At 34.2% G+C, this 23089-nt stretch overlaps 1 protein-coding gene across 1 annotated transcript in view; it reads left to right on the top strand.

Moving 5' to 3' along the window:
- LOC133842411 (methylcytosine dioxygenase TET) overlaps positions 1-23089 on the top strand; it is a 145142-nt gene that overhangs the window by 97587 nt on the left and 24466 nt on the right.

Here is a 23089-nt window from a genome sequence, read left to right as displayed (position 1 = left end):
AGTTAAAACACAATAAAAAAAAGGCAACTAAGTAATACTTAAATTCCGTGCAATCTATTTCTAAAATAACAACAACAAATTACAAGCCGATCAGCGCCATAATTATCCTTAATTAACCACTATAAGTAATCATACGAAAATAATCACAGACACTTGTGAAAAACGAAAACAATCCAATTCAATCCAAGACTTGACTTGACTGAAGAATAACCCAGCAAAATCCAGTTCCCGATCAGCTTTAATCCCCAACAAACGTGATAATAAAGTAAGTGGATCCGATTATCAAATCAAATGAAATGAAATTACTTGAATTGATCTGAACTGAATTGAATTGAACTGAAATTGAATTCATTCCAAATGCATCAATCATTTCCCGATAAATCTCGCCGTCTTATGTATTTCTGTTTCGAAATTCAATTGAGCTTATGGAACTAATTTTTGATTGATAGCCTCAGACTAAAAACGATCGAAAAAGAAAATAATTATAAAATGCTCGTGCTAGTTTTCAAGATATTCAATTGATTTGGTTTTTTTGTACGGCAATTGAACATCGTAATTTCACAAATATTTCGCTGATAATAAATGAAATTGTAAATGAAACTTTTTACAAAAGAATTGTGAAGAATGTGAGACACTGAAGATTAGATAGTTAGACAAAAGTTGGTGTTAATTAAAAATGCTGACAAACGTCGGTGTTTGCTTTAGCGATTCTCGTTAAAAGAAACAATAAAATAACAAATATAATGTAAAATACTTTGATCCGAAATTCAAGTCACTTTTTTCGCATGAACTTTTGAGGTCGTGACAATGGATCTTGATCTAGAGCTGAGAGCTAAAGTCGCAGGCGGAGGTTGAGGTTGAGATCGAGAGATTGAAATTGATATCGAGTATCGAGAGAGCGACAAAGACAGAGGGGCAAAACAACAATAAAAACAATGACAATGAATGCTGTACGATTGCTGACTAACCCACTCAGTATTCACATTCTTGCTGTCATTACAGTCGCATTCAAACTTCAATTACTCATGCCGCGATATTAATCAATAAGATTCGTTTGTTTTTTGCCAAAAATTTATATATATAGAAATCCCCCCCTCGCAATCGAAGCGCAACGAATCGAATACGAATCGAAATTGATTCGCAAAAGCAATTGAAATTGAAAGAAAGGAATTACACTTGCAAAAATCTGAGTTGCTGACATCCGGGAGAACCTTTTAATGGATAAATCGTATTCTTATTCTTATCTCTATCGAGTTGCGATTTCCATTAATAATTCATTTGCACAAAAGCGCGCATGCAATTCATTTTATATTTTCTACATTTTAAAGCAAATTCATTAGCTTGGTTAGTGTGGAAAATAAGCGCATGGTAAATGGTTTTTCAGTTGTTTTTTGCTGTAACCATCTCACCTGCAAGCCACTTTAATGAGTGTGTGAAAATTGCATGAGGTCAATGAGGCATGCAAGAAACGCTCGCAAAATGAATAAAACACAATTGCAATAGAGCGATAAATTAGGTTGTGTTTTTTGTTTTTGTTGTAAGTTTTGTATTCTATTATTTCGTTCGTTTCTCAGATGTGTGGAAGAATTAAAGGTAAAGTAGAAGAAGCCAAACTGGTTTTAGGTACTCTTTTCATTTATTCATTTATTGGCATTCCTCGAGAAAAAGCGGGTTAGCCGGTTCATCGCACATCACATCGAGAATATAACCTGTCCTATATCAAGCCCCCCCATTTCTTCTGACTGACAACTTAATATTCCATTAAGGTTTCCCACCGACAATCCAATTAGTAATTAGTTGCACTTAATAAATGCTATACTTAGTTGCATTTTATCAATTAGTTGTGCTGGCGAATTTCCGCTGGCAAAAAACAACTGACTTTAAACCACTGTAAACGAGCACGTTTGTTGTTGTTGTTGTGCTGCAGAACTTTCTGCTCTCATTACGCGCTCTTCTTTGATCAATCTGCAGTTATCTGCGCGCGCTCTCTCAGCAGCAACAACAATGCGCATTGCACTCACAAACGCGCGCGCTCTCTGTCTCTCACTGCATAGAACAGTGCAAAACTGAGAGAGCGTATAGTAAGAGTGTTTGGTTGAGGGGGGGAAGGGAGGAGGGGGAGACAAATTGGAGGGCTGCCTAATGCAAATAGCAAAATGGCGGGTCGCATAAATTTTGTTACTCAAGCGCGGCGACACATGGGAAAGGGAATGTGTGAGAGGGAGATGGCAGAGGTGAGGAGGAGGAGGAGCAGGAGCAGCAGAAAACAGAAAACAGAAACAACAAGAACAAAAAGAAATACTCGTAAGAAAGCCAAAAGAGAACACAAATTCAAATAAACTAAATGCGGCGTGTTAAATTTTGTTTCACTTTTCTGTTTTTTTTTTTTGTTTTGTGTTTCGCGAATTTTTACGGCAACGCGTCGCTGACTTTGTTGCCGTCGCATAGTTTGTGCCGGCCCCAAGGAAACAGAATGGCAAACATGTGGATGTGGATGTTGATGTCGCTGCCCCTCTCGCTCACACACACTGGCAGCGCACATGTGAGTGTATTAGTGTGCGCTGTGTGCGAGAGCGAAGCGCAGACAATTAGTTTTATTATGCTTTGTTGCGAGCTTCGCTGAAATGGCACGACATAAAAAGCAGCAACAACAACAACAGCAACAGCAAGAGATAAAATACAGCGCACAATAACAACAAGAGCACACACACACACACACATACACTTGTGATGTGGATTTATTTGATATGCATGTGTGAGTGCATCTTGAAGATGCATTAAATTCGTGGCCCAGCGACAAAAGAAAGAAAAGTAATGCAATTGCAGCAACAATGCACACATTAAAAATTATGCACGAATGCTAGAGCGAGACGGAGAGGGAGAGGGAAGCTAGAGCGAGGAAGGGAAATAAGCCAGCGCACATAAATATTAATTTATTAGCATTGCGCAAATTTATCTGCGCAATTAAATTTGCACCACACACACACAGGCAGACAGACACTCACATAGATACATTGAAAATTATGCGTATTTGCCGCGACTCAAGTTACACCGAAATGCAAAAGGATAACGCAGCCATTTGTCCATGTGTGTGTGTGTGTGTGTGTGTGCCATAACAAAGATTAATGACCACAGCAAGGGCTGGCAACCCGAACACAAGCGAAACGAAGCAGTCAGGCAACTCTGGCCGCATTTGCTGCTCTACAACAAAAGGCAATAAAAACATAATAAATTACCATATCAAGTATACGACCACGAGTACGAGAGCCTCAGTACCGTATCCATTATTTGCGCCCAGCATTTCCGTGTTGCCCCTGACTCTCCCCCTCTCTTTCTCTTTCTCGCTATCTCTCTCGCTACCTTGGACATCAAACTCTTTCTCTTTTTTATATTTGCTCCCTTCTAGTTGCCTTTGCTCTCTCTCTCTCTTTCTCTCTCTGTGTCTCGATCTGTCTCAACTTTATTTGATTTATGCAATTCAATTCATAAAACTTCCTATATTCGTCATTTTACAATGCCACGCCCACCGCCTTGAATTTTCCCATATTTTTACTTGCATTTCATTTTGTTGTAGTCAGTTTTTTTTCCTTTTTTATTTTTCGTTTTGTTTTTTCTCTTGTGTATGTGTGCGTTGGAAACTTTTGCCAAACTGTCATAAATTTTTTTGATGCTGCATAAAAAAAGTTTTGCACACCCTGTAATTTGTTGTTGTTACAGTTACTTTTGTTGTTGTTGTTGTTTTAGTGCTGCATCTTTTTGACCCATGGCAAAGTTTTGGCTTATAAATTTGATGCAAAACTTGCGCATATAAATTAAACTTTGCACATTCTAGCAATTATGATAAAAGTGAAGAAACAAACAAACTGCAATTAAGTGCACATTGCTCATTGATCAGAACGAATACCCTGTAATTTGAGAGGGCAAGAAATGAGTGAAGATTGCGAGAATTTCTTTCGATAAAGGATAAGTTTTAAATTCTTTATTGGATTGATATTTAAAGGTGCAAGAAGTAGTTAAATGAGTTCTGAATTCTTTTCAAACTATGAAAATGAAAGAAGAAACTTTTAGGGTATCTCTTAGTCGTGTATCCCCGTTGATTGGATTGCAATTTGAAGGTGCAAGAAGTAGTAAAAGATTTCTGGACTTTCTTTAGATACAACATGACTTCTTCATTCATTTAAAAGTCTGAAAATCGTAGAAGTAACTTTAGGGTATCTCTAAGTCGTTCATCCCCTTTGATTGGTTTGGTTTTCTCACCGCATCATCTATCGTCTTAACGCACAGTTCCGCCCTTAACTTTTGCCCTGTCCTTTTGTTGTTTCAGGTTCCCTCCACAGGCATTTTTAATCAAAATTCCTTGCTCCGTTCACCCTTCTATCTCTCTTCGTGAGGGGCTTTAAGGGGTTAAGCATAACCCTCATTAATCTCTGCCCATACACACACACGCACACACAGCTGTTGTCTATCTCCATTCGTATCTGCGGTTGCAGCTGCCTCTGAGTCTCAGATCAAGATATTCGTATCAAATTTTATCTTAGCCTTGAGGCATCGACTGTTTCATCCTTAAATCAAATCAAATGCGAAATGCAAATAAATTGATAGACAAGTTTTGTGTCCTGTTTTGGTTAACAATTTGTGGATGTTGGCCAAAACATATTTGGACTTAATTACTTCATTATATTCACGAATTCCTTGCATAAATTGTTTTCGGCTTTTTGGTTTTCCACATTTGGGGGCAACTTATGCAATCCGTTGCATGTGGCAAGCAACCGAAACAGAGAGCGAGATAGAAATAGAGAGAGAGACGAAATCGTGCTACGTAATAATTGAATCTCGTGTTAACAAATTTTCGTGTTAACGGCAAATGCAAATAATAAAAACTCTTTTTTTACTCTACCAAAATGCCATTGCGATTACGAAAGCTTTCGCGCTGTAATAATATAAGAAAACTTATAAGTATATGCTTATTATTTAAACAAAACCGAACCGACAACAAAAACCAAAAACAAATAACAAATAACAAATAACAACAACCGCCAGCTATTTGTAAAGAAAGTTGCAAACAGCGAAGCAACAAAATGAAGAAGCGAACAACACAAAAATTGAATGCTTGACATTTGAGTTGAGGCATTTGGATACCCTGTAAAAATATGAAGGCTAATAAAGGGTAGATAATTTGAGTAATATTTCATTGTAGAGCATTTGCTAGTCGTTCACTTTAATCGAACTGCATTCTTTGCTTGTTTATCACTTGATTTTTTATTCATTTCCATTACAAAACAGCAATTGAAAATTGCCGATGCGAAGAAGAAGATGAAGCAGAAGCAGAAAGAAGAGAGAGAAAGAAAAGCTGCAACAACAAAGCGAAATAACTATAAAATTTATGCATTTTCCGGCATTAAATTAACTTTATACATAAATTAAAGTTTACTTCGTGCAGATCATTAAAAAAAATATAGGAAGAGTTGCAGTTGGAGAGAAAATCGAAGACAACAACAATTGCAATATTTGCACAACCTGCTAGCAAAAAAAAAAAAAAGTTAGCTTTGCAGCTGGAAATGTTGTCGTTGTTGTTTAGCATGTTGCTGCAAAAAGTTGCATGTAATAAAAACGTATTTCGAGTATGAAATTAACAAAAAAATAAAACACCAAATAAACATAATTCAAGATTCTGACAATAAACTCGAATGTGCTCTCCATAAATTCCAACTCGAAATGCCAATTAGAATAGACCTAGCGCTGTCTCTTTCTATCTTGCTATCTCCCTCAATTAATTGTACTTAGTACACTGCTCGCTCTCTGTCTCCGTCTGTCCGTCTGTCTGTCCGTCCAAGCGAGGCCACGGCAAATGCAATTAGCATATAAATACATTTTGCAACAACCCCGCTTTGTAATGCCCCCAACAACAACAACAACTCGTTGAACAAACAGCCTAACAGCCCCTCCCCCTCCCACTCTCCCTTGGAAATGTTATGCATAATAATCTGAAATAAACAAAGAACTCGACTTGATTATACCCCCACTGACAGCTGTTAATTATGGCCCAAGATAACAAATGATATGCGCCACGAAGTATGCAAAGTAAATTGTTTCAAGCAAACTGTTTTCTTAACCCTTTAAGGATCGCATTTATTCACTGTACTGAAATTTATAAAATGGAGTAAAAGTTGTCTAAATAAAAATACGGAAATATAGAAAACGGAAAAGATATTTTAGAGAATGTTTGAGGAAGTATAAAAAATACTATGAAAATAAATATAATAATACTAAAACTATAGGACACTTTATAATTATATAAGAATCTAAAAATTTATAAAGAACTATAAAAAAACTATAAAAACTATATAATACTACCCACCTTACTATATAAGGGTTAATGTAGAGAAAACTATAAATAAAATATATGTTATCATTTTCTATTCTGTTGTCAACTACAACTAACTATTGTACATTAAAAGCTAATGTATATGATGGAGTAGAATACAGCTTAGTTTAAGTATTATAATAAAAAGTATTTTATATTTAGATAGAATAAAAATATGGTATAAATAATATAATACCGAGTCAGTATATTAGTTAAGTTATCGATTTTGTATTGATAGCAGCTAAGAAATAAATATTTAAAATATTGAATATGTAAAGACATTTTCAAGAAACTTTTCTCAAGGTAAACTGCAAAAAAGATTTAAAAATTTGGTATAATATAATACCGAGTCAGTACATTAATTTAGTTATCCAATTTGGATTTATTGGAGCTTAGAATTAAAAATTTAAAATTCTATATTGAATATTTAAAGACAAGAAACTTTTCTCATGATAGAATGCAAAATAAATAATTTCAGTATATTAATTCAGTTAGTATATTAATTTATTTATATTTAAAATATTTGATATTTAAAAACATTTACAAGCAACTTTTTGCTAGATGATAAATGAAAAATTAACAATTTCAAATATGGTATAATAATATACTGAGTCAGTATATTTCTTACTTTAGCTCTTATTAATTGGAATTGAAAGAAATCAATTTTTAATCAAATTAAAAAGGAACAATTTCAAATATGGTATAATAATATACTGAGACAGTATATTAAATATTATAATTCGGTTGTAGCTCAGAAAGAAATAAATTCTTTCCATTTTTTGTAATTACAATATAGCAATGTTGATGGCCAAATATATTTTATGCTATATTCCTAACATCTAAACTCCTAAGTAATGGAAAAAATACTAAAAATTCCATCATCGATGCAAATACCCCACAGCTAAATCCTAGACACTTGCTTCTCATTGCAATTCCCATTTAGTTGTGCTCTACATACAAACAAAAAAAATGCAATTTGCAAATATCTTTTGCCTCCGTCTGCGTCTTTGACAGTGTTTAAAATTATACATTTACATTAATTTGGCATGTAAATATTTATTTATTTTAAGTTTAATCTTGGCAAGCGCAGCAAATGCTGTTTTTCCTGTCTAGTACAAAGTTTTTTTTCTTGTCTTCTCTTATTTTAATTTTATTTATATTTATTGCTTTGGCATTTGTTGTTGTCGCCGTTTCGCTGGCTGCATCTTGTTTTATGTGTGTGTTTTAGCAACGCTTCTCTTTGCATTTCTAGAGCGTGGCTAATTTTATAGCTGCCCTCGCATATAGTATGCAAAATAGTTCTCTGATAGATAAAAAAGTAGAAAAAACCCACACGAAACAAGAATGAGGAAAAAACTGAAAGTACCTCATACTAAATCAACTGGAAATACTTGAGACATGTCATTTGGCCGCATTACAATATGCGAAACGAAATGGAACCAGGTTGGGGCATATTTTAGATCAAAAAGTATTTAGGTTTATTTTTGCATTTTTCTCCATTTTTTCCATTTTTGCATTTTGCACAATGCTCAAGGAAGCAACGTCAACGGCAACCCCAATGTATCATGGCTATCTAACTTTGTATCTTACTCTATATGTGTGTGTGTGTGAGTGTTTGCTATATAGAAAGTTGTCACAACCAGTTTAATAAGAGAGCAGCAGAAGAGAGACAGAGAGAGAGGCTGGGAAACCGAGGCCAACTTTCAAGCGGAGGCCCGCACACTAAATAAAAAAACAGAAAAAAAACTGTCACGCATGGATTTATGCGCCACGTTTATTATATTTACATTTAATTTAAGAAAGAGACCGAGATCGTGGATCGGAGTTGCATTTAAATTACACACAATGTACCACTATATAATCGAAAGAAAACAATTTTCATGTAATCTAGGACATCATAATAAATTACGACAATTTTCGAGCGGCATTTTCCTGTTTCCATTCGAGCCCATTAAGTGTAAATGCCCAACTACAGATACATTTCTCTATCTTCAGTGTTGCAAAAGTAAACCCATAATAGGTAATTATTTCAAATTTATTGCAATTGCCTTCGTCTGCGTCTTTTTCTTCGACTTTTAAGTTGTTAGACATTTATTATTATGGCCCACCGTTTAAAGGGCATTTCGAATTTGAATTTCGCCAACTGAAATGTGTGAAAACTTTCGCAAAAAACTTTGATTCAAACTAAGCATAGTTAAATTCGCTCTCTCTCTCGTTCTCTCTCTCTCTCTCTTTCTCTCCCTCTCTCTTTGTTCTTATCTGACACGTGCGAATCTCTGACTTCCCCTTGGTCACATGGTATCAAGCACAAATGATGTATATATAGTATTTTTACAGATAAATAGCGAATGCGAATAATAATTATAATCTATTTATGGCTGCCATAAATCCATGACTCTTACAATGAATTGTTCTATTTCGGTTTGCCTTATCGCAACAAAGCACTTAGCGAAGCTCGTTTCACGATTGCAATGCGAGCCATATTCTAATTTTTCATTCAAGATAAGTGCATTTAAATGCGGGTAATCACCGGAATTTTAATACCCCCAACAAAGTAGCGCAAACGTTTGAGGATAGCGCTCAAAGCGGAAATGCAGAAAAACGTAATCTCTTTAGAGTGTGAGGTAGGGATGAAAATAATAATTCCCTCAGTAAACCTTCTAAATTGCCTGAACTCTTAGTACAATCGAAAGAAAAGTGTGTGACAAAGTAAGAAAGAAAGATCCAAGTAGTATTATAAATATTATGTAATCTTTTTGAAAATGAGATGGGGATTGAAAAAATTGTACTTTATATAAGTGTTCTAAGTTTTTCTTAACTCTTTTTACTTTTATGTGAAACAAGACGAGCTAAGAAAATAAAAAAGATACAGATACAGTAATGATGTATACTCAGAAGTAAAAAGTAGGGATGGATACAATAATACTTTAAATATGTCTTCTAAGTTGTTCTTAAGTCTTATTACTTGAAGGTGAAACAAGAAATAAGAACAGTAAAATATAGAAAGATAAAGATACATGTAGTATCGCTATAGTGTGACTGTATTTTATAGAGATGAGGAATATCTTTAGAAATAATATTCCTTTCATTAGCTCGTTTTAATGTTCCCTAACTTCTATAATACTTAAGAAAAATGGGTGTACTACAAAAAAAGATGAAACAAGGGAAGGAATTAAAGATGAAGATACAAATAGTATTACCGTATTATATTATATTTGTGTGTTAGGTAGACAAGGCTAAGCCTTCAAATATAAGCTACAAATTGAAATTATATTTCCTTCAAAAGCTGTTTTAAATATTTCTTAAATTTTGTTAAACTCATAAGAAAAGTTTAAGACAAAGTAAAGGAAAAGTATAGAGGCAGAAGGAGTATCCGAATAATATTATAGGATAATCTTTTCAATCTTTTAAGTGTGAGTTTCAAACTCATATCATATAAACAACAATTCCTTCAATAAACTTTCAAAATCTTTCTTAACTCTTATTACGTCTAAGAGTATAACTAATATCTAAAAGAAAGAAACATAAAGATACGCTTACTATCACCTGTCTCTCCATATTATAAAGATTCTTGTCGCAATTTTTCCATTCATAAATAAAAAAAATTCCCAGGGTAATGTCCCAACTATGTTGTGAACTTTGCAGCAATAGCCACAATATTATTTAGAGATCTGATAAGACTAGTTTCTAATCGCCTCGTGGTTTATATGGTGTTAGTCACATATCGATGACAACATGCTTTGGCATTATATTTTCACCATTGCTCAGTTGATTTGCAAATAGATTTCTTTTGGTTGCGCGCATTTGATATTTATGAGACAAGCTCTCAGCTTGAAGAGAGTGGAGAACAGCGTTCTCTCTAGTTAAACAACTTAATTTCGCTGTCACTTCTTGTGAGCCTTTTAAAGTTTTTTTTTCTTTCTTTGTGGTTGCATATAAAGTTCACTTCAGTTTAAGTGCATTTGCCGTCTTTATTTGCACTTTGTATTTATTTTGTTGTTGCTGTTTGCAATTTTTTTTTTACTACTTCGCTGCTTCTTCTGCTCGTCAACAGTTGTTGTTGTTGTTGGTCTTGGCATTATACACCGACACTTTTTCATATCCTGTCTGGTCTGCTTTGGTCTAGTCAACGAGCAAAGCCAAACTGACGGCTTGTCTCCGTCTCCAACTCCATCTCCAACTCCGTCTCCATCTGAAGTCTTTGTTCGCCTCAATGTGAGAAATGGGCTGCAATGACTTTGCTAAAAACCGAAAAAGCGTGCAAAGCGCAAAGCCAACTAAACTATGCAAATACAACACGAGCAACGAGCAACGAGAGCGCTAACAAGCAAAGCTAAACGCTAAACTGAACTGCGCTGAACTCGAGTCGAACTCAACTTAACCCCGCGACTGCTGCATCCAGCAGATACTCAGGCAACGTATCTAGCAGATACATTCGTATCGAACAATTTGTCATCGTGACGCGTAACTCGCAAGTGGCCCTGAACCAGGTCAGGTGTCAGGTGTTCTCCCTCTCTCCCCTCTCCCCTCTTTCCCCTCTTAAGTATTCTTCACTCTCCCCTCCCCTCCGCTGCCAATCAACGTGTCGTTGCCCTCGACGTATCTGAAAGCCAGCAGCTACTTTAATGCACTTTTAGCGCTCAACGTCAATATGTCAAATTGATAAACAAAACAAAATAGAAAATGCTAAAATTATTGTTAAGTGTTTTTCTTTTTTTCCTTTAGCTTGGCTTGAACAAGTTTACAGCCAGTTAGTTGCATGCCACCAGCCTTGTGGCAAGCAGGCAGGCAGGCAAAGCGCGATAACAACGCGCGATTATCCGCTTGTCTTTAGCAGATACATGGCGAGCTCTTCGCTTTCTCGTACACAAACACACACTCTTGTGTTCAGGTGTTGGCTGATAGCTGAGCCGTTTTGCAAAAGCTGCAGACGTTATCTAACACTGTCATCTGGCTGGCAATTGGCAACACTGCAGCACATTTCTTAAGTCCAGATAGCTATTCATGTTACTTCAGCGCAATTTTGCAATTTTAAGCTATAGATTGCATCAATAGTGCAGTTTGGCAACATCGCAGCATGATAATAACACTAATATCTGCCCGTAGTTACGATAAATTAAAAGAGAAACCCATTATGAAACGTGGCAATAGTGCAGAACATTTCTTAAGATAGTTTTCAATGTTATTTAAGCGAGAGTTTGCAATTTAATGCTATCGATTGCATCAGCAGTGAAGTTTGGCAACCTCGCAGCATGATAATAACCCATTATGAAGTCTGACAACAGCGCAGTACATTTCTTAATATACTTTTTCATGTTATTTAAGCGCGAGTTTGCAATTTAATGCTATTGATTGCATCAGCAGTGAAGTTTGACAACCTCGCAGCATGATAATAACCCATTATGAAGTCTGACAACAGCGCAGTAAATTTCTTAAGATACTTTTTCAATGTTATTTAAGCGAGAGTTTGCAATTTAATGCTGTAGATTGCATCAGTAGTGAAGTTTGGCAACCTCGCAGCATGATAATAACCCATTATGAAGTCTGACAACAGCGCAGTACATTTCTTAAGGTCGATTTTCATGTTACTTGAACGCGACTTTGCAATTTTATGTCATAGATTGCATCAGTAATAATACTACCGCATGATAATAACAACACTATCTGTCTGTTAGTTACGATAAATGCAAGGAAAACCCATTATGAAGTCTGGCAACGGCGCAGCAAACACCAATAAATCATTTTATGATACGATATCATGATAAACATCAATAAATTATTTATTTCCCTGCTCGAAACATCAAAGCACAACTGCGACAACTTTAGCTTTATTAATATCTTATTAGATATGACAACGCATAAACTATGATATCATAACAGCAATTAGTTGATGCAATTGACATTTTGCAACTTTAAATTGGAAAAGAACAAAATGTTGAGCTGTTGACTTATCATAATTTCAAGCATAGCATAAACGCATCAAGTTGTCTTCAGTCTCTAGTCAATTGGCCACTTGATTGCCCTATTAAGCTTCTTCTTTTTTGTTTTTTTCGAGCGTTTGTAAACTAAATTTTTCGAAATTATTGCCACTCAGTTGGATTTACAGAGAAATTTGGGTGTTATTGTTATTGTAGCTGAGGCAATCAGAAGTTGACAAAAAGCAAAAATAATGCAAACAGCAGGAGTTTGTTCCTATATGCAGATAGAGATACAGATACATTTTTCGGCTGTTTTATATATATGTGTATATAAATGTATTTTGTGCAGCTGAGAGAAGAGCTGCGTTATATTTTCTGCTTTATGTTGTGCAAATATTGACATTCGTTTATTAAAATTCCAGCAGAGTGGCAAAGGCGAAGCCCAAGTCAGAGACGAGAGGGAAAACTCTCAGTCAGCATGGGGCATGAGATGTTGAGAGTGTGTGGAAGAAAGGAGAGGGGGAAGAAGGGGAAGGGCCAACATTTTATGTCATGTTTGCATATGTAAATGTGCCGCCTCTTTTGCTCAAGCCAACTCAACGCAACTCAACTCGAATCTCCATCTCTATCTCCATCTCCTTCCCTTTTCTCTCTTTCTCTTTCTATGTGCGCGCTAATATTTGCTTTTAATTTTTGCTTTGTTTAAACTGCAGTTTAATTTTATTTTGCACAAATATTGCCAGCAAATTAGAGACCAAAAGAAATGCAAATTGCTAGAGCTAGACGACAGACAACGTCGCACACAAAAGATACAAGATATACGAGATACAAGATACGAGATACGAGATACAAGATACAACTACAAAATGCCACAAAAGGCAACAACGGCTTTCCCAGTCAATATCAACTGCTGTCAAGTTTCAAATTTAATTGACACATTTCTCGCATTTGCAATTAAATCACAGCACAAACAACACAAATGAAATTTGCCATAAAAATACAAATAAAATACACCAAAAATGGGCGTGGCAAAATCAGCAACAACAACATGCAACTTCTTGTGTTGACTTTGTGCGCTTTGCGTTTTAATTAAAATTCAAGTGAGTTGCAAAAGTGTGGCCAAGAAATGCACAAAAGAAACAAATAATTTTGTCTTTTCTTATTTATTTTTTTGATTAGTCAGTTTTGCATAGTTTTAGCATATTTGATTTGTTTAGATTTCGTTGATTGCCAAACAAATGACACCACACACAACAAATAAACTTAATTGAGATGATCATAATTTTTGTGTGTCTCATAAATATGCAAACGATGCCAAGCTTCCTTCTGCTAAAAATAATTATTGAATTTTATTTTGGAATTTGATTTAAATTTTTTTATTGATCAATTTTATTGCTCATTTGCCGGTCAATCTTTTTCTCTCTCTCTTCTCTCTGCACTTTCGTCGTCGAGCAGCAGCAGGAAATGAGAAATAAAAGCGCATACTTTAATTAAACCCTAAAGAGGCGGCACATTTACAAACATATTCAGAGGGGAGGAAAGCAAAGGGAGGGGAAGGGGAAGGGATGTGCATTACTAAATGGAGCGTGTGCATCGGGGAAAAAGTTCAAGTCATTGCCTGATTGGCGTTTGCCCAAGCAGGAAATCACATTGGAAATGCAGTTACATGCAGGGCATTTACTTGACTTTACTTTACTTTGAACTGTCTATTAAATTATACGGAAAATGTCTGCACAATTTTCATGGAAATGTCTGCCATAAAATTGTGAATAAATTCCTTTTCATAATCCAGCAAAAGACGCTAAAGTAATAAGTATTTTTATATTTGGCTCAATTGCGCGAATTGTGCGAACAATTTTTTAAGAAATATTAAAGAGAGAAAAAGGGAGATAAGATTTTAAAGATATTTCATTATATTTTATCAATTTATAATAAAGATATTTATATTTGACTTGACAAAGTAATTTAAACATTCAAGGGTTTAGACATTAACAAACAATAGCTAGAGAGAAAAGCACAGAATATTTAGAACTGAATATAGACAAAATTTCAAAGATATTCCATCTTATTTTTTCAATTTATATTTAGCGGAACAAAGTACAAAGAACAAATATTTATATTTAATTTAAATGCACAAATTATGTTAAACATATTTTGAGAAAAACTAGAAAGAAAATAGAGCTTTTTGTAGACAACATCTTAAAGATTCTCAAATGTGAACTACATTTACATTCCTCTTGATAAAAAATACATTGTATAAGGAATACACATGTATGGTTTTTTGGTTTTATAATATAGTATAAATAATAATAATGATAATAGAAGATTTCTTGAAAATACTCATTTAAAAAATCGTTAACAAAATTGTGTATACATTTCATCATCATTTTATGATATAAAAAGTTATAAAAAGAAACCATATTCATACCTTACTTTAAGTGCTGATTATAGACATCATATTAAATATTCTTAATAAATGTTTAACAATTTTCATTTTTCAAGATATAAAAATACAAATTGTCAGGCCGTTTTCTCTATAGCAAGCGAAACTGGGCAATTTCTCAAAGTTTTCTCCACGCATTGCTCAATTGCGCGTTTAATCAACGAATTCTTCCCACAAACAACTCAATCAAATTGCCGAACATTTATTGCTTCAACATATACATACATCGAGTAAAAAAGTAAAGAAGAAAAAAGCTGGATGCTGGCAAGAAATTGATTTTCTGCAGCGCAACGCAATCTGAACAAATGTGGCTATAAAAAGTGTCCATGGCCAACGCCTGGCCGTGTGTCTCAAGTGCAACAACAACAACAACAACAAGCACAGTGGAGTCGACACCTTTTGGAGGCCAAGAAACAGACAGATATACAAAGATTGTCTGTAACTTTGTCGAGAGTTGTCGAGGGGCAATGGGGCAAAAATCTTTTACGACTGCCGACAGCATCTTCATCTACTCTTGTTGTTGTTGTTGTTGTTCGTGTTGTTGTTGCTTTACAGTCGGTGTTGGGGTCACGTAAAGTCCATTTATATCAAATTATCTTACCATAATAATGAATTGTCGGCAATTATAGGTATTATCGTTATTTATAGTCGTAAAAAGCTCTATGTTCCAATGCCGTTTTCCTGCTGCAGACTCTTTGCATCCACCGCCTCCTTCTACTTCTCCCGCTTCTTGCCACTTCTCCCCTCACTTCTTGCCACTTTGGGGCATCAGCAAATGCGTAAATAAGCCCCACTTATGTATGTGAGAAGCGACGTTCAAGTGGAATCGCATAAAAATAAATCTAATTAAATGAAATCGTTTACTTTGCCCATAAACAACGGCTCTAAATTTTAATTGCTTCAAAATGCGCCACAAAGCAGGAGACTTGTGCGGCATGTGGCATGAGGCAAGTCAACTAAGTAAATGACAGCGATGACTCATTTGCTCAAGCTCCTGTTAATTGGCAACTTCCGCATCTCGCATCTCGCACTGGGGAATGCCAATTAATTAAACGATTCAACTCAAACAAAAGCATTTTAAGTCAACACAAGAACACAACAAAAAAAGTTCCCCCCAAATATAACAACCTTGGAAAACCCCTTGCTAACTTTACAGTTGGCCCAGATTTCCCCTGAAATCATTTCGATAAGAAGTTACCAAAAAAAATCTGGTAATAAAACTACAGTCAAGGGTGCTCGACTGGAAGACACCTGCTGTCAGTGCAGTTTTATTTTTGAAATATTTCAAATTAATATACCAGAAAATATGGAAATATACCGAAAGTATTTATATATATGGTATATTGATACAGGTTGCATAAATTAGTATACTTTGTTTCGATATACCAAATAAATATACCGAGTAAATACTGACAAATACCGAAATGTATATTTGGTATATTTAAAAAGTTGCACAAGTCATTATACTCATCTCTAAGAAGCAAAACAGTGCATTTTTAATTTTTAAATATACTAAATTAATATACTGAAAAAATACTGAAATGTATATATGGTATATTCATACAAGTTGCGCAAGTTCTTATACTTTGCTTAAAGATACCAAATAAATATACTAAAAAATAATAATGGCATATGCCGAAAGTATATATTGATACAAATTGCGCAAGTTATTATACCTTTCTGTAATAAGAAAAACAGTGCGTTTTTATCATTTAAATATACCAAATTAATATACTAACAAAATATAGAAATATACCGACATGTGTATATGGTTTATTGTTACATTTCCTGGTAGCACAAAGTTATAATACCCTTCTCTCTTATGGGTAGAGAGTATAAAAATAAAAGCAAAGTTTATTTATAGGCAAATTGATAAGAATTTCAGCTAGCATGCTGCAATAATATCATATGATACGATAGCAAAAACAGAAGAGACCTTGCCGAGAGGCAACGTTGTTGACCTTCTAAATTTGGTATCGTAAATTTTCCCAGATGTATTCACTTGTTTTCAATTGGTTTGCTGTTAATTACAAAAGATCATAAAAAAAAACTGGCTGCAAATTGAGAAACTTCCTTTGGCTTTTTGCACAAGTCGTTAACAAACTGAGAAATATATTTTACTCTTTTATATGAAATGGAAATATGTTCATTCTTTTTGTTAAGGGCTGGGCAACACCCATTGGGTCCATTGATTGGCCCTGTGGCATTGATAAAGACAACATTTATGTTATGTAAAATGCGCACAGATGATTTATGACTGGCCATTAATACCAGGGATGGAGAGTTGTCTTTGGTCAATGCTTAATGGCGCCTCATAAATATGTACGAGTTGTGTGCACAATAACGGAAATAGAATTCATTTCAGCACAACAAACAAAACTAATAAAATGAGTGTAAGGAAAAAACCTTAAAGTTAAAATTTAATTAGAGGCAAAGAGTAACACACAACAAAAAATAAAAGGGGAAACACATTTAATTAACATTAAGAGATAAAAAATTTAAACGAAAATCGCCAGGGAAAGGACTGAAAAATGTATGTGAGCGAGGGGAAATGGAAGGGGAAGGGGCAAGGTAATGGATATGGGAATGAGAGAATTGGAGATGGGAATGGGAATTGAAATGGAAATCAGCGCAAAGCGGGACTGGAAATGCTCTGGCTGCATAATGGGGTTAAAGTTAAGAGAAGAACTGAAAAACAAAAGTTAAAATGAAAATAAAAATACTGAAATACAGAAATATAAATAAGAAGAAGGAATGGGAATGAGAATGGGAAGCACACATAAAACAGACGAGCAAAATTAAATTCAAGCAACAAACACAAAATTTCATGCCACACAGCAACCGACCAAAAAGAAACAAAAAGCAAAAAAAAATATATATATATATGTATGTATAATGAAAAAAAGAAGAACAAACAACAACAAGAACAAAAAAAAAATGCTGTCGAATTAAAATTAATGTCGAGTTAATCGAGTTTTGTTGTTGTTCCTCGAGGAGTAGGCACATCTTTCAGTTCCACGGAACAAAGAACAAACACACAAAGAGCCAACACACACACACGCATACTCGCAGATAAACACACACACAGAGATACTTATGGAGGAGCGAATAGAGTGTATAGCAGAGACGCGCAAAGAATTGGAATCTGAAAGCAGTTTGTCTTCTTCCCTTTTCGCCTTTTGCCTGAGCCTGTTTTTCAATGTATTTTATTTTATTTTTTGATACCCTGTAGCTTAAAGGTTGAAGGGTGTTATAGCTTAAATGAAACAACAGAGGTGATATTGTAGAATCTTAATAACATCCACATGCCAAGAACCGTAGAAAGAATAAATAACTAATGTACGGACTATGTATTCTCATGTAAGCTCTAATTGAAAAAATAAAAATCAATAAAAATAAAAACAATAATGCTTTTTGGGAGTTTGATGTTATCTTCATATAGAAAACATTAATTTCTTAGAGCCAAAAAACAAAATATTTGCTTATAAATCAACTTGTAGCCACCAACATTATTCTAAGCAATGCAAACTCTAATAAAGTTTGCTTTGTAATTTGCTAAAATAAAGTAAAAATATATAAGATTGTTTTCTGACAATTTTTTGTTACAATCGCTTGAAATGCTTTTATTTTGGATCAGAAAAAAAGCTAATCAAGGTCAAAGTTCCTATTACCAACACTCCAATTATATTTAGACCCTTCAGTGAAAAGATTCTTCAAATTTAATATTTAATAAAAATTAAACAAGTAATTCTTTTGATTCCACTAAGCAGTCCGAAAGATATATAATTCTTATATTACTTATTTATTATATAATTTTCCAAATGAATAAATAATTTGGTCACACTAAATAGTTCTGAAGTGATATCCAACTCACTTCTGAATAAATAATTACTTTGGTCACACTTAACAATGCTTAAACTATAGAAAGGGCATCTCATAGTCAAGCAAACTTTGCTGTAGCTTTCTTACATTTTTGTCTGCGTTTTCGTTTTCTTCTTTTCTCTTTTTTTTTTTGTTAATTTTCCTTCTACACGATTTTTATCGCTGCTGCGTTGAGTGTTTACCTTGCTGCGTCGTCTGCGTCCGCTTCGTCGTCGACTTCGACTTCGGCTTCGGCATTCGACGTCGCGCAGTCGCAATCGCAATCGCGCAGCCTCCGCCAGGCATTGTACTATTTCAAGGATAACAACTAAAAGGCTGAGCCAGCGATATGCGAAGTGTGTGTGTGTGTGAGAGAGTGTGTGTGTGTGTGTGTGTGAGTTTGCCCTTGCTTGTGCTTCTTCTTCATCTTCTTCTTCTTATTGGTGTACCTTCACTACCTGCGGCACTATAAATTGCAATCAATTGATATAATTACGAACTGTGGAGCACAAGTGAGGAGGAGGAACTAAGGAGGAACTGTGCTGATTGTAGTCCAGGGAATTGCCTGCCACATCTTCTTCTTCTTCTTCCCCAACAATTGCACTCAACTAAGCTGCACTGACTGTTGCTTAATTAGGCTATTTAGTTTGTCTTTTGCTGAAACAATATTATTATTGATTTAAATGCCGTTCACTAATTGCTCTTCTTTTCTTTTCTTTTCTTTTGCAGGTAAGAAACGAACGTCACACATTGATTTTGGTCGAATGTCTGTCGCCAATTAGCGAAAACAACGTAAAACAAATTAAATAAAAAATCAAACATTTCCGCAAAAGCAAAAAAAAGAAGAAAAAGAAAGAAAGACAACGCTTGTAAATAAATAAAGCGAAACCGAAACTGAAAACTGAAAACTTGCTTGGCAAATGGCCGTGTGATTCATGCGTTTACATTTTTAACACGCTTCAACTCACATGGTCAGCACAGCAGAAAGAGACAGCAGAGGAGAAAGAGATAGATTGAGCTGCTCCTGCAACATTCATTTCGTTTCGTTTCGTTTTGAGCTAAGATAATGAGGCACAACACAACTCTGAAACTGTAGGAAATTAAATACAGTGATTAAGTAACTTAATGACGTGGGATATAGCCTCACCATACTCCCCTTCCCCCCTCCGTTACCCCCTTTCCCCCTCTTCCCACTCTATATACAATACATAATGTGCTGCACATGCAACATGCGCAATTTGGGAACTGCTTGTAGGATAAATGCATCTATAGTATAGGATAAAACCATTAAGTTGACTGATTATTGCCTTCTTCTTCTTCTTCTCTCCTCACATTGAGATCTTACGTCTTCGATTGCTTAACGCAAAATGACCAGAAAATTGCCAGCTAAAACGATTTTAAAAGCTATTGTGGATTTTAAAAGCTAGATGTGCACACATTATACTCAATGATTTTAATTATACGCCTTGCAGAATCTTTTATTAAGGAAAACTACTGACTCAACTCTTTTATAATTACTTTATTTATAATTCAGTCTCAGCAATTGCATCAGGTCTTAAATAACCAGATGAAGTAGACAATTCAATCGTATGGGTATTAAATAAAAAAAATGAAGAATAGAGTTCACAAACTTTGGATTAAATAAGAATTATATTTGAAAAGAATATCCTCAACATGTCTAGATACTTTTACAAAAAGATTCTCAGAAGAGTATACTCAACATCTCTAGATACTTTTATAAAAAGATACTGTGACGAATATCTACAACATTATTAAACACTTTATTACAATTTCAAATTATTAGTAGACAGTTCAAAACCATTGGATTAAATAGGAATTATAATCTCCTCAACATTAATTGACACTTCTACAAAAAGATTCTCACATTCTCATGTTTCAAATAGATTTCATTCAAATTTCTTCAAAAAAAAGTTGCAATTCTTAAATATTTTATAAGCTTAAATAACTTTTTGGAGTCGACTTAATTCTTATTTGTGGTCTACAAACATTTCTGAATTAAAATTCTACGACAATTTCTTTAATTCCTGACTTTTTCTACTTACTTTTTATCTTACAGTCTTTAAGAAAAGATTAACGAATTCTAAGCTAAAATCTAGCTTTATTATCTGATATAAATTTATCTTGTAGTTTCTTGTTTTAAAATGTTTATCTGTTTATCTTAGACCAAGTTAATACATAGAAGTTTAACACTCTCTTTATAAAAAGATTAACGAATCCTCAATTTTTCTATACTAAAGTAATCCCCTTTAGAACAGCTTTTTTATTATATTATATTATCTGACTTAAATCATTTTTTTCTTAAATAAATTGAATACTTAAAAGTATTGCACTCTCTACTCTCCAGTCTGTCAACTTTCATTAAAGAAATTACCAAACTACAACTAATAAAATGGCACAACATTCATAACATGGCACTTTAGACCACAAGAGTGCGTTTCACATACAATGTTATGAGTTGTATTTCGCTTTCGGGTTAAACCTGTGTTGAAGAGCTCTCCGGGGAATATCAATCAAAATGCACGAGGCTTCAGGGAGTTGATTACAATCCATATATCATGTACTTGTGCGAATCTGAGGCAGCCACTTGATATCGACAATCGACACGGACACACGACTCAAAATCTCTCAGTCTCTCAGTCTTTTGTTCAAGATCTTTGCACAAATTGTTGTTGTTGTTATGTTGTTGTATCCATTGTGGCAAAGTTCAGTCGAAAATACTCGCAATTTGTTTTGTCTTTTGTTGTGTGTGTATTTTCCAAAATTCGTACAGCGAACTTTGCGGTTCAGTGAACTTTTTACATATTATTATACTTAACTTTACTTTACTTTGCTTAATTTTATTTTACTTTACTTTACTTTTATGCTGGCTCATTTGCATTTCTGTTTTAATTCTTGTGCCAGAGGAAAACCCAAAATACCGAGACGTAGCACTCTGATGAGGGAAGAGGCAGGCAGTATTTTAATTGTGTTTAATTAGAGTCGCTTTGCTTGGCAAACAGGCAACGACGGAGACAGAGACACAGTCAAGTGGCTCAAATAATTATTTTTAATTAAAACTACGCACATATTTGCGCCTGTTGCGCACAATTAATTTTTGGCGAGTCGAGAAATTTCTTTGCCTCTTTTTGTTATCAAAGAAGCAACAACCTCAAAATTAAAAATGTAGAAAAAATACTATATGTATAAAAAGAAATAATGGAAAGAATGTAAATGTGTTGACCACGTTTATAAAAGAAAAAAAAATTAATTATGCACATCAGGTATACGAATATATTTGTTATAGAGAGATAGAGAGATATATCTACTTATACACTTAACGAGCACTTGTGTTTGCCATTTGCGCCATAAATTATAATTTAATTGGCACATTATCGAACAAACATCATAGGAAATCTGAGACGAGGCCAAGGCAACAATAACAACAACAACGACAACAACAACAGAAATCTTTTCTCACATTCGCATGCCAATGAAAATACCTTTTTTGATGGACAGAATGCGATAGCTATTTAGCATTTTGTGTTACATATTCATGCTTAAACGATTTCATAAATAATTTTCGAAAAGAGAAATTGCTTAACGCATGCTTAAATATGTTTTCTGAAAGCTCTGACACACTAAACTTCCAAAGAAGGTCAACAAAAAAAAACAAAAACTCATGTTCGTTGATTATGTTATTCTATCAATTATGAAAACATTCGAATACGCAGATTTTTATCAGAATTTGCCAGAATGCGAGAGTCTGCCTCAATAAAACTTTTAGTGTAAACAAAAAAAAAGTAATTGAATAGACATCAAATGATCTCCATCAAACGATTCTTTGGAAACTCATAAAAATACTTACGAGTACTTAATGAATTATAACGAAATGCTCTGTTTGATGATGATGATGCTGTAGACTCAGTAAAAAGTCAGCATGTCTTTTTTTATACAAATTTCAATTTAATCAAAGAACTTTTCTAGAATTCTCAGAACTAGCAATTCAATATTGAATTTCTTTATGAATTAAAGTTATTCATTTCTTATGAAATTTTTAGAATATCTAGTTCATATTGTAAATCTTCCAGAATGCAAAGCAAACTTTTCAAAAAGTTGAAGCACATTCGAGTAAGCAATAAATTGGAATGAAATGCTGGGTGTGATGTTTTATAGTCAGTATTAATTCTCAATTTAATCAAAGAACTTCTCTTCATCTCTCAATTCATACTTAAATTGATTGAAAATTCTTTTAAAATTCTCAGAATTTGTAGTTCATAATGAAAATTTTACAGATTGTAAAGTTAAAGTAATCATATTCTTCTGAAATTCTCAGAATATTTAGTTCATATCGAAAATCTTCCAGAATGCAAAACAAACACATAAAATGTTTTAAACTCTTTCGAGCACTCAATGAATTGTAACATCATATTCTATTTAATCAAGGAATTGCTTTATAAATCTCAGAGTTTTCAATTCGTATTGATCTATAATTAAAGTATTTCT

This window comes from Drosophila sulfurigaster, chromosome 3 (genome assembly GCF_023558435.1).
Source record: "Drosophila sulfurigaster albostrigata strain 15112-1811.04 chromosome 3, ASM2355843v2, whole genome shotgun sequence".
Taxonomy (NCBI): domain Eukaryota; kingdom Metazoa; phylum Arthropoda; class Insecta; order Diptera; family Drosophilidae; genus Drosophila; species Drosophila sulfurigaster.
Note: the sequence above shows the minus strand (reverse complement) of the source record. Positions and strands in the feature narration are given on the sequence as shown.